This window comes from Engystomops pustulosus, chromosome 3 (genome assembly GCF_040894005.1).
Source record: "Engystomops pustulosus chromosome 3, aEngPut4.maternal, whole genome shotgun sequence".
NCBI classification, from domain to species: domain Eukaryota; kingdom Metazoa; phylum Chordata; class Amphibia; order Anura; family Leptodactylidae; genus Engystomops; species Engystomops pustulosus.
Window position 1 is genome coordinate 96,100,185 of NC_092413.1, and position 13,566 is coordinate 96,113,750.

Below are 13,566 nucleotides of genomic sequence, written 5' to 3' on the forward strand. Positions count from 1 at the left end.
CTGGAGACAGCTTTCTGTCAGACTTTGCACATTCTTTTATGTGCAAACTGCTTGCACATGTATTTAAGAAGTGTCTGTACCACATATGTGTCGCACTAAACCCCTTTGTGTTGCGGCTGCAAAATAAAGTTGGTGCACTCTGACAGTGCAGTGCAGGGAGCACCAGATACACGAAGAACGGGCACCACAATTTATAAATCTGGCGCATCCTACACACTACACAGGCAAACTGCACATAGACTGGGATGGAGGAACTGATAGGGAACAGAGCTGACCGTCTTTGAAGCCCTATTCTTCTGCATCCACAGAGCGGAAAAGGGGGAGACAGTTCAACAGCCTGTGAATCAGCCTGTAACAAATATACACAGATTACCACAGTCACGGTGAATCTAAGAGAGGATGTCCCTTGTTTATCTTGCTTTCAATTGTAGATTTCCTTTAAATTAAACTTGACTACATCTGTAAATATGTAAACCATTACATACATTATGGCCATGAACCTCATCCTAGTTTAATATTTTCTATGTTGTGTTCAGAACATGTGCAGAGTAGAAAGAACCACTTTACCATCTCCAATGCTTGTATGTAAATTAGGCCTGTAATCAGTGTAATCCTGATCTTCCATTTGTCAACAGGTTGATAAGGATAAAAAATTTAATAGGTTACTCCCAAATAACCAAATATTATCACTAATAAGTACAGGCAGTCCCCGGGTTACATAGAAGATAGCGTCCATAGGTTTGTTCTTAAGTTCTTAAGTCGAATTAGTATGTAATTCGAAACTGTATATTTTATAATTGTAGAAACAGAGAATTTTTTTTTGTCCCAGTGACAATTGGAGTTTCAAATTTTTTTGCTGTAATTGGACCAGGGATTATCAATAAAACTTCATTACAGACATCTTACAGCTGATCATTGCAGTCTGGGACTAAAGGAAACATCCAGAGAGCTTCAACAGAGGTCACAGTTGGCAGAGGGGTCCGTCTTTAACTATGGGTCGTCTGTAAGTCGGGTCTCCTTAAGTAGGGGACCGCCTGTAATAGATCCCTGGGGACATCCAGCATTATGTCCTTTTGCCCACCTTATAAATGTGTACATTATTTCTTTACAAAATGTTAAGATTCCTGAGTCATGACTAGAAATATTCAGAAAGGGTTCTGGTTTGGTAGATAGAAGTTATTGGAGCATGCATAATCTAAGTGCTGAAAATGTTAATTATTCATGGTGCATGAAAAGTTATGTGTGTAACTAGCAATGGCAAATATAATCAGGCAGTGCAGACTCTTCAACTTGCATTTTTACTTTCATCATCTGCACTCATTAAATAATAACAGACCTTTAAGATTCAGGTTATGTCTGCCCCAACAGCTACTCACGCAACAGTCACTTCCAGTTTTAGATTTTCAAATCAAATGTGCAAATGTCCATCTCCTGCATTTAATTGTATAGTAAGATCACAAGGTATAGAATATTGTGGACAGTTTAGTACCATAACTAAAATTTGCCAATTTGTTTAAGAAATTCGATCAGAAAACCCAGGGTTAAAGTAATCTAGGGAGTCTGAAAAATAGTAAAAATAAAAAAAGGTTTTAAAAAAATTATACTTTTCCCTAGAACTAATATAAATATAAATAAACAGTAAAAATCATAAACAGATTAGGTATAACCGTGTCCGAAATTTTCACTGCATTTGGAATTTTTTTCCTGCTTTCCAGTACATGACATGGAATATTCAATACCATCACTATGAAGTGCAATTTGCTATGCAGTTTGCGCGTAAAAATACAAAAGTTATAGATTTTTGAAGGTGAGGAGTGAAAAATGGAAATGAAAAAACAAAAAAGGGCCAGGTCGTTTAAGGAGTTAAAGGATTTTTCTGGGTACCAATGGGTGGTATGGAACCAAGGCTTCACCACCTTTGAAAGCTACCAAACCAAAGTAAAATCCATCCAATTTTTCTACACGGGCATCCCTCACTTAATCATATCACTAACACTATCTTGCCTTTGTCTTAAAGTATCTCCAAAAGGAAATGCATGATGTATTTCCAATGTGTTTTAACCCCTTAACGCTGAAGCCACTTTTCACCTTCCTGACACGGCCCATTTTTTCAAATCTGCCCTGTGTCACTATAAGTGGTTAAAACTTCAGAACGCTTTAACATATCCAAGTGATTTTAAAATTGTTTTCTCGTGACACATCGTACTTCAGGTTATTTGAAAAATTTTGGTGGTATGTTTTGCATTTATTTATGAGAAAATCAGATATTTGGTGAAAATTTGGAAAAAATTTTGATTTTTGAACTTCAAAATGTTCTACTTTTTCCATACATAGTCATAACCGCAAAAAAACGTAATAACTAACATTCACTAAATGTCTAATTTATGTGGACATGGTTTTTTATGCATACTCTTATTTGTGTAGGATGTTATGGGCATTTGAACGTTAGGTGCGATTTTTCACATTTTCATAAAAAACGCAAAATCCTGCTATTGAGGGACCTGCTCAGGTTTCAAATCACTTTGAGAGACCTAAATAAAAGTAAACCCCATAAATTACCCCATTATAGAAACTACGCCCCTCAACATACGTGAAACAACTTTTATGAAGTTTGTTAACCCTTTAATTGTTTTACAGGGGTTAAAACAAAATCGGATGCAATTTTGAAAGTAAATTTTTTTTGGCTAAATTAATATGTTTTTCAAAAAATGTACAAATTCTCAGTGGGTAAAATACCAAAACGCTCCACAAAATTTGATACCCAATCTCTCCCATGTATAACAATACCCCATATGTGGTGGTAACCTGCTGTATGGGCACACGCCAGGGCATCGAAGGGAGCTGCGCCATTCAGAGCAGATTATGCATTGTCACTTTTTATTGGCTATACAATCTTTATTTTTTTGGCAATTTGGACATATAAGGGCTTATTTTCTGCGACATGAGATGCACTTTACAAATACTTCATTTTAGTGGGTCATTAGCTTATTGATGAGATTTTATTAACTCTTGAATGTATGGGTGAAAAGAAAATTGTCAATTTTGGTTTACTTTCTTTTCGTATTTTTTGGGGGTCGTACACCGTACACTAAAATATTATATTATCTTCATTCTATAGGTCACTACGATTACGGTGATACATCATTTATATAGTTTTTCATTTATTTTTACAATTTTACTGGATAAAAACTAATATAGAGGAAATCTCATTTGTTTTTGCATCGCCATCTTTTCGGAGACCTAACTTTAATATTTTTTGGTTTACAGAGCTAGTTTAGGGCTTATTTTTTACGTGTTAAGTTGTTCTTTTGAGTGGTACCATTTTTGCGCACATAACTTTTTTTTTAATCACTTTTTAGAACATTTTTGTGTAGAGATTTTATGAAAAATGTACATTTTTGGCTTGTTTTTCGGGTTTTGTTTTTACGGCGTTCACCGAGCGGGTCCAATAATGTTTCTGAGTTATTGTACGGATTGTTATGGACGCGGCGATACCAAATATGTGGGGGTTTTTTGCGATTTTGTGGTTTTTTTCACTTTATTGCATGTGTATAGGGAATATTTGTGTTTAGGGGACTCTAACTTTATTTAATTAATTATTTTTATTAAAAAATTATTTTATGTCATGTTTTTAACATTTTTATTAACTTTTACAGGTTAGCTTGAACAAGTGATCCACTGATCACTTGTTCAAGCTCTTCTTCACATTACACAGTGTAATACGCATGCTCAGTGTGTTACAGCCGGGTCCTGTCAGGAGGCAGGGACCCGGCTACAGGAAGGAGGATCGCTCAGCCCCGGGCACCGGCAGTCCCGGGGCTGCGATCGGAGCAGCGGACCCCCCCGGTAAGCGCAGCGGGGGGGTCGGATTCTTCTGAAATGCTCCTTGCACGCCTTGGTCAGCGCGACTGCGGCGTGTCAGGGGTTAACACCCGCGATCAGGGAAATCTCCGATCGCGGGTGTTAGAGGCAGGTGTCGGCTATAATATATAGCTGACACCTGCAGCTTCTGGCGCCGGAGTCTTTGCCAGAAGCATGACGTAATAGTACTGCATTTTGCGGGAACGCACCTCCCGCGATGCAGTACTATTACGTCAAATGTCGGGAAGGGGTTAAGGATATAGAAATATATACCTGTGCACTATGCTGCTGTCTCTCCCTCGTCCGGACGGGTGTTTGAAAGCTAGGTTACATAAACATAAGATTTTGGAGTCTGGAGCCCCTGAGGACAATTTGCATCAGTTTTAAAGCATTTTTTTTCTTAAAAACATGGGCATAGGAAGCTTAAAGAAGAGCAGAGAGACCTTAGTTTTCATTTGTGCTGCTATAGTTTTTAAGATATTAATAAAAGTTTCCAGAGGTCATCAGAGGTACACCAGCCCGCCCACATTGCCCAAATCAAACAAAACTGATGCCAATCAATTGTGCTACATTTGTGCTGGATTGTATTGCTCAAATTTTTGTTTGTGCTGCTTTTGTTTTGAAGATATAAAGCAAATTGTAAGTCAGGCAGCACCCACATTAACCAAATCAAACAAAACTGATGTCAAATGTTTGTGCTACATTTATGCTGGTTTGTGCAGCCAAAAATTTTGTTTGTGCTGCTATCATTTTAAATATATTTATAATTTTTTCCAAAGGTCATCAGAGTTTATCCCTTCCAAAGTACAATGTGTTTGCTAGCTCCCCCTGGTGATCAAACCAGAGAAGTGTCACTATGTTTGGAAACTTTTATTAATATCTTAAAAACGATAGCAGCACAAACAAAAATTTCTGCTGTACAAACCAGCACAAATGTAGCACAAAAGTTTGACACCAATTTTGCTTGATTTGAACAAGGTGGGGGGGCCAACTTCACTTAGGTAGCAGATCCTGTCAGAAGGATGACATGCTGCACAGAAGGCATAAGACATGAAAGAGTAGAACACAGACAAAAAGAAAAATGTACATTCGGCTCACCTCCCTTGGACTGATGGCCTAAAATTCCTTAAATTCCAAAGGATCTCCAGAATCCAGATTAAAGTAAAACATATGGATAAAAAATCCACTTCATGTAGACATGAATTGTTAAAAACACACCATAGTGTCTATAGAATTTAACACGTTTCGGACAAACCCTTTTTGAGCATTTAAGGAAAAAAGTAAAGGGTCATGGGAAATATGTTTCAACCCTAGCTACAAGATAACAATGCAAAAGTATTAGAAAAAGAATATCATAATAACAAGTCAAGGAGTATGCATAAATATAAAGCTGATAATAATTCCTTTATTTATATAGCGCACACAGATTACTAAAATGCATACATATAAAGCTGATCAATTAATAATTTAATAAATAATAATAATAATAATAAATAATTAATAATAATAATTAATAATTCAATAACATTAAATCATTTCTAAAATTCATACCAGATGGAAAGCGTGTTCCTTACACCAAGATCCAAGATGATGGTTCACACATGCGAAAGATTCTTGTCCACCTCTACATGAACAGGAAACAGGTTATCTGTAAACCTGATAACCATTCACCATTGTGTGTAAGCCTAAAGTGTTTGGATAACCCTGGTAATAAGGATAGCTCATTTTAACAGTGCGCATTAATATTTTAAAGGGGAGCTGTGAAATATTCTGACTTTCAGACAGCTTGATAAATCTGCCCCATTGTGTCAAGAGCTGGTTCTTTATTAGAAAAATGATCTTTGTGGCTGGATAACATTCCACAAGCTTTTGTGACACGTACACCTGGGTATATTAGGGACAGCACTTTAGTTCTAAAGTCCTTGGGTAACATAATTTGGTTCCGAAAGCGATGTCTGCTTAACTTGTGATATTGTTCCCCTTAATACCTCAACCCCATGTCATCTGGCATTAAAAGCAGTAGACTTTCATTTAAGGAAATATAGTCATTTTTCTGAAGACCTTATTCATTTTACGTTGGACATCCTATTATGTTTGTTATCTAATAATTTTTTTGTTTTTAACAGTACTACTTCCAATGTTACAGTTGCCTTATGGGCTCCGAATTTCCACCTACTTTGGCCAATTTGTATGTATCCTGGTTTTAGGAGTTCAATCTTTACAGTGATATGGATCTGTATTCGACACACATTAAATGGCTAGGTCTTTACACAGACAACTATCTAATCATCTGGTCAGGTCCTCTTGATCTTATTCTGTATTTTGTTAGATATCTCAATAACAATGTCTATAATCTTAGATTCACGTATTCTCAGTTATTTATCAAATTTTTACATCTTTTGTTAACAGGGGATACCCATATTACATCTACACATACAGAGCTATTTCGCAAACTAATTGCAGGTATTACGCTATTATATGCCACAAGTAATCATCCCCCACATGTGATCAGTAATTTGCCAAAGGGAGAATTTATTAGAGCTAAACACACCTGTTCTTCATATATTTCTTATGAACAAACCACAGGTAAAATCACACAAAGATTGAGGGCCAGCAAGATGAGACTTATTGTACTTGAAGTCTAGGAGAGATATAAACACTCTTTTACATTTAGTACAGTGTATAATAATAAGTACAGTAATATTACATGTATTTTGAAAAAAAACATTCCTATTTTGTATTTAAATGACATCCTCTTAAAGATTGTGTCCATTTTGTTTCTAGGAATGCTCCATCTCTTGGTAAAATTATTACTTCTCCTTGCTATTATGATATTCTTTCTCTAATCCTTTTGAATTGTTATTTTATTGCTAGGGTTAAAACATGTTTCCCATGATCTTTTGCTTTTTTTTTCCTTAAATGCTCTGCACCACATCTGTTTTTAGGCCACGACTAAGAACATGTTTGTCTGAAACGTGTCAGACTCTATAGAATTGTGTACTTTTAACAATTTTCATGTCTTAATAAAGTGGATTTTTAATTTATACATTTTTCTTTGATCTGCGTGCTGGAGATACTTTAGAAGAAAGAGTAGAGGCTGAAAGTATAGAATGAAGTCATGTCCTGTAACCAAACTGTTTTCCTAGGCCAACCACCTACGTGGGTAACTGAGGTGAATAATGTCATGAGTATAGAGAAGCAAATGGTGTTTTATCATAAATCATAAATTCACATGCTCTTGGGCCTACTCCAGTCTTATTCATGACTAGGGAATAACCTACGGCTATGGTTGTCAAAGTTTTACATGGTCCTGATTTTTTGGCTCAATACAAATGTATATGTCTTGTTTTGTCTTTTCTGCTGTGTTCTTCCCTCCCTTTCTATGTTTTGAGTGTTGTTTCCTCCATTAGATGTTGTTAGAGGGTATGAACATGTGGATGTATAAGTGTGTGTTCCTGCCTTACATTTTTCTTTTCCTCACTCCACTGTCTCTTTATCCTCCTTTGTTTAATGATGAAAGTAGAATGAGCACCCTTTGCTACTGTATAGTTTCAGGAACCTTGTTTTATGTCTAAGATGGTATCTTTATCTAAACATTTTTTGTCATATTATTTGACCCCAAGTGTGTCTGGCATGTCAGTTCCTTCAATGCTGCTTCAGCGTGTTTGTCTAAGATTAAATTGTATGACATTCGATAAAAGAAACTGAGTGTCATTATGAAAGGTCTGATATAACTCGTTATTGATCAGACTAAATGACTGATAATTTCTCATTACCGTGATTGGATTTGTGAAGATCTTTTTTACTGAAAAAAAGTAATCCGACAACTAAAAATGTACCAAGGTCTATATATTTAGCATTTCCATACTAATTTGATAATTACAAGCATGAAAAAAAATAAAAGAGCAATAAAAGATCAATATCATATTTATAACAATTAGATTACATGCAAAGGCTGCATCAATGTTTTATAATATTGCACCTATGTTGAGCTAAATTTGCATGGAATTTGTACTGTATGTTTCTTTGTGTTTCTTCCATATTGTTTGTTGTTTCTACCCAAAATTTTAAATCAATTAGAAGGTTGGTTGGCTTGATATGAAAACGTTATTAGTGCATTTCTGTTTGGAGGTGGAGTATTAGATATTAGGTATTATGTTGTGGTCAACGCTGTGGAACATGTTAGTGCTTTATAAGCAATATAAATAAATAAATGATCTTGTATTAGATCTTTTAATTGATTTAGTAATCCAAAGCTTGTGCCCTCACAGAATGTGGAGCTGTATGTAGGCATTCATTCCAGCTGTATGTTCAGTATCTGTTAATTACTGTCTATTAATGTTTCTGTTTGATGTAATGAGAACATCTGCACAACCCTCTTGCCAAATCATAGGTTAATGTGTGCTGCTTCGTGTTGTCTTTGAACACACACTTTTTCCAGATCTGCTAATCTGTTTATTGACATGTTCTCGGAATATAGAGAACAAATGTGCCTATTACCATTTTTATTATTTCAAGTATAAACAATACATCTATAGCCAGATCTTCAGATTGAGTACATAGTCAATACTGTAGATGACTGTAGGAAATGCTTGGATTATTAGTTGGTGTCTTCTTCACACATTGATATTTATGGTAGATACAGTGTATACACCCATTTTCTACATCCACTATAGCGGAGGGTTGATGAAAGCAGCAATGGAATTGATAACATGTTACATGATTTACAAATAGAGATGAGCGAGCACTAAAATGCTCGGGTACTCGTTATTCGAGACGAACTTTTCCCGATGCTCGAGTGCTCGTCCCGAATAACGAGCCCCATTGAAGTCAATGGGAGACTCGAGCATTTTTCAAGGGGACCAAGGCTCTGCACAGGGAAGCTTGGCCAAACACCTGGGAACCTCAGAAAAGGATGGAAACACCACGGAAATGGACAGGAAACAGCAGGGGCAGCATGCATGGATGCCTCTGAGGCTGCTTAATCGCACCATTATGCCAAAATTATGGGCAACAGCATGGCCATGACAGAGTGACAGAATGAAGCTAGATAGCATCTAAAACATGCAATAATTGACCCTGACACTATAGGGGACGGCATGCAGAGGCAGCGGCAGCAGGCTAGAGAGTGTCATGGCGACATACCCTAAATGGACTCAGGCTTCAAACCAATGGGTGGCAGAGAGGAACCAAAGGAGGTGAGCAAGAAGCGCTCAAATGATAAAAGTTTGCCAGTATATTTTGTGGATTACACAGCAGGGTGGCAACAAAGTTAACAACTTTGATGTGGAATCCATGAAAACAACCCAAATTTGTGCCTGACACACCTCGTTTGATAAGGGGACGATGTATGGAGGCAGCTATATGGACGACTTTTGGAGGTAGCAATGGAGACAACGTGTGGAGGCTGCTATGGAGACAATTTAATTTGGATAGTGCCTGTATGTGGCAGTCCAAAAAAGTTTTCAAACCAGAGGAGCAGGTAGGTGGCCCTCCAGAAAAATGGAATAGATTGAGTGCCTGTATGTGGCAGTCCAAAAAAGTTTTCAAACCAGAGGAGCAGGTAGGTGGCCCTCCAGAAAAATGAAATAGATTGAGTGCCTGTATGTGGCAGTCCAAAAAAGTTTTCAAACCAGAGGAGCAGGTAGGTGGCCCTCCAGAAAAATGAAATAGATTGAGTGCCTGTATGTGGCAGTCCAAAAAAGTTTTCAAACCAGAGGAGCAGGTAGGTGGCCCTCCAGAAAAATTGAATAGATTGAGTGCCTGTATGTGGCACTCCCAAAAATTGTTTAAAACAGAGGACCGGGTAGGTGGCCCTCCAGAAAAATTAAATGCATAAAGTACTATAGCTAGAGCCAGTGGGCCCTGTCAAAAAATAGCCAGTTTCCTCTGCTTTAGTGTACAAAGAGGAGGAGAAGGAGGAAAATGAGGAGGAGGAGGAGTGCATAAATTATTCAGGTTGAGCTTCCTTCACCTGGTGGAGATTGGAAATTATGAGAAATCCAGGCTTTATTCATCTTAATAAGCGTCAGCCTGTCAGCGCTGTCAGTCGACAGGCGTGTACGCTTATCGGTGATGATGCCACCAGCTGCACTGAAAACCCGCTCGGACAAGACGCTAGCGGCAGGGCAGGCAAGAACCTCCAAGGCGTACAGCGCCAGTTCGTGCCACATGTCCAGCTTTGAAACCCAGTAGTTGTAGGGAGCTGTGTGATCATTTAGGACGATGGTATGGTCAGCTACGTACTCCCTCACCATCTTTCTGTAAAGATCAGCCCTACTCTGCCGAGACTGGGGACAGGTGACAGTGTCTTGCTGGGGTGACATAAAGCTGGCAAAAGCCTTGTAAAGCGTACCCTTGCCAGTGCTGGACAAGCTGCCTGCTCGCCTACTCTCCCTCGCTACTTGTCCCGCAGAACTACGCACTCTGCCGCTAGCGTTGTCAGAAGGGAAATACTGTTTCAGCTTGTGCACCAGGGCCTGCTGGTATTCATGCATTCTCACACTCCTTTCCTCTCCAGGGATGAGAGTGGAAAGATTTTGCTTGCACCGTGGGTCCAGGAGAGTGAATACCCAGTAATCGGTGCTGGAATAAATTCTTTGAATGCGAGGGTCACGGGATAGGCAGCCTAGCATGAAATCTGCCATATGCGCCAGAGTCCCAACGCGCAAGAATTCACTCCCCTCACTGGCCTGACTGTCCATTTCCTCCTCCTCCAACTCCTCCAACTCCTCTTTTTCTGCCCATACACGCTGAACAGTGAAGGACTGAACAATGGTCCCCTCTTCTGTCTCGCCAACATTCTCCTCCTCTTCCTCCTCCACCTCCTCCGATATGTGCTGAGAAACAGACCTAAGGGTGCTTTGGCTATCAACAAGGGAATCTTCTTCCCCCGTCTCTTGTGACGAGCGCAAAGCTTCCGACTTCATGCTGACCAGAGAGTTTTTCAACAGGCCAAGCAGCGGGATGGTGAGGCTGATGATGGCGGCATCACCACTGACCATCTGTGTTGACTCCTCAAAGTTACTCAGCACCTGACAGATATCAGACATCCACGTCCACTCCTCATTGTAGACTTGAGGAAGCTGACTGACCTGACTAACAGTTCTGGTGGAAGTTGACATCTGGCAGTCTACAATCGCTCTGCGCTGCTGGTAAACTCTGGATAACATGGTTAATGTTGAATTCCACCTCGTGGGCACGTCGCACAACAGTCGGTGAGCGGGCAGTTGGAGGCGGCGCTGCGCTGCCCTGAGAGTGGCAGCATCTGTGCTGGACTTCCTGAAATGCGCACAGATGCGGCGCACCTTCGTGAGCAAATCTGACAGATTGGGGTATGTCTTGAGGAAACGCTGAACTATCAGATTTAACACATGGGCCAGGCATGGCACATGTGTCAGTCTGCCGAGTTGCAGAGCCGCCACCAGGTTACGGCCGTTGTCACACACAACCATGCCTGGCTTCAGGTTCAGCGGTGCCAGCCACAGATCAGTCTGCGCCGTGATGCCCTGTAATAGTTCTTGGGCGGTGTGCCTTTTATCGCCTAGGCTCAGCAGTTTGAGCACCGCCTGCTGTCGCTTAGCGACGGCACTGCTGCTGTGCCTAGAGCTAGCGACTGATGGCGCCATGCCCACGGATGGTAGTTCAGAGGAGGAGGTGGAGGAGGGGTGGGAGGAGTCGGAGGCATAGTAGGCCTTTGAGACCTGGACCGAGGTAGGCCCCGCAATCCTCGGCGTCGGCAGTATAGGACCAGCCCCAGGGTCAGACTCGGTCCCAGCCTCCACCAAGTTAACCCAATGTGCCGTCAGCGATATATAGTGGCCCTGCCCGGCAGCACTCGTCCACGTGTCCGTGGTCAGGTGGACCTTGTCAGAAACGGCGTTGGTCAGGGCACGGATGATGTTGTCTGACACGTGCTGGTGCAGGGCTGGGACGGCACATCGGGAAAAGTAGTGGCGGCTGGGGACCGAATACCGAGGGGCGGCCGCCGCCATGAGGTTGCGAAAGGCCTCGGTCTCTACTAGCCTATAGGGCAGCATCTCCAGGCTAAGCAATCTGGAGATGTGGACATTAAGGGCTTGGGCGTGCGGGTGGGTTGCAGTATATTTTCTTTTCCGCTCCAGCGTCTGGGGTATGGAGAGCTGAACGCTGGTGGATGCTGTGGAGGATCGTGGAGGCAACGATGGGGTTTTTGTGCCAGGGTCCTGGGCAGGGGGCTATCAGCTGACACAGGGGAAGGAGCAGTGGTGTGCACGGCCGGAGGTGAACGGGCTTGTTGCCACTGAGTGGGGTGTTTAGCATTCATATGCCTGCGCATACTGGTGGTAGTTAAGCTAGTAGTGGTGGAACCCCTGCTGATCCTGGTTTGGCAAAGGTTGCACACCACAGTCCGTCGGTCATCCGGTGTTTCCTTAAAGAACCTCCAGACTTCTGAAAATCTAGCCCTCGCCGCGGGAGCCCTCGCCACGGGAGCTTCACTACGTGACACATTTGGCGCTGATGCACCTGCTCTGGCCCTGCCTCTCCGTCTGGCCCCACCACTGCCTCTTCCAACCTGTTCTGCTATAGGACTCTCCTCCGTCTCAGAAGCACTGTGTTCACCCGGCCTCTCAACCCAGCTTGGGTCTGTCACCTCATCATCCTCCGATCCCTCAGTCTGCTCCCCCCTCGGACTTCCTGCCCTGACAACAACTTCACCACTGTCTGACAACCGTGTCTCCTCATCGTCGGACACCTCTTTACACACTTCTGCCACTACGTCAAGAAGGTCATCATCACCCACAGACTGCGACTGGTGGAAAACCTGGGCATCGGAAAATTGCTCAGCAGCAACCGGACAAGTGGTTTGTTACTGTGGGAAGGGTCCAGAAAACAGTTCCTCAGAGTATGCCGGTTCAAATGCCAAATTTTCCTGGGAGGGGGCAGACTGGGGGGGAGGAGGCTGAGGTGCAGGAGCTGGAGGAGTGACGATTTCGGTGACATGGGTGGACTGCGTGGAAGACTGACTGGTGGACAAATTGCTCGAAGCATTGTCGGCAATCCACGACATCACCTGTTCGCACTGTTCTGGCCTCAACAGTGCTCTACCACGAGTCCCAGTAACTTCAGACATGAACCTAGGGAGTGTAGCTCTGCGGCGTTCCCCTGCTCCCTCATCAGCAGGTGGTGTCTCACCCCGCCCAGGACCACGGCCTCTGACCCCTGCAGTAGTTGGACGCCCACGTCCCCGCCCTCGTCCTCTACCCCTAGCCCTCGGGTTAAACATTTTGAAAATGAAAGTTATAACTTTAATTTTTTTTTAACTTTTTTTTTTTTTTTTGTGTTTTTTAGTTTTTAAAACCAAACGATGCTATCCTATTGCTATGGCTATTTTCTAGCCAACTATGAAAGCACACTGCTATGCCAGATGAGATGACGCTGAGTTATGAAAAAATAAACGTAAAATAAAAAGTAAATGGCAGACTGTGCCTAATTGAAATCCAACCCCTAATAAATTATCCCACTTCGGTCTTTGCGATGGATATGTGCGTCACTAAGCGCTAAACACAGCGGTCGCAAGTCTCACTCCAAATTCCTCACAATTGGCTAGTATATGCACTGCAGCAAGGACAGCCACCAGCAGATCAACCAGAAATAAAATATATATAACGCTATTGTAGGCGTAAGTAAGCCGTTTGGATTCTCCTTTGGCTATTTTCTAGCCAA

General features: G+C 41.6%; 1 long non-coding RNA gene across 2 annotated transcripts in view; it reads left to right on the forward strand.

The window, feature by feature from the left end:
* The window catches only part of LOC140120515 (uncharacterized), a 43,772-nt gene that overhangs the window by 5,697 nt on the left and 24,509 nt on the right, over nucleotides 1–13,566 (forward strand). The window contains exons 1-2 of one of the 2 annotated variants that reach the window (XR_011853835.1): nucleotides 5,987–6,049; nucleotides 6,271–6,324. The exons of the other annotated variant lie outside the window; for it this stretch is intronic. This is a non-coding gene — a long non-coding RNA (uncharacterized lncRNA). Of the gene's footprint in view, nucleotides 1–5,986; nucleotides 6,050–6,270; nucleotides 6,325–13,566 lie in introns of those variants that run through there. 2 annotated transcript variants of the gene reach the window in all.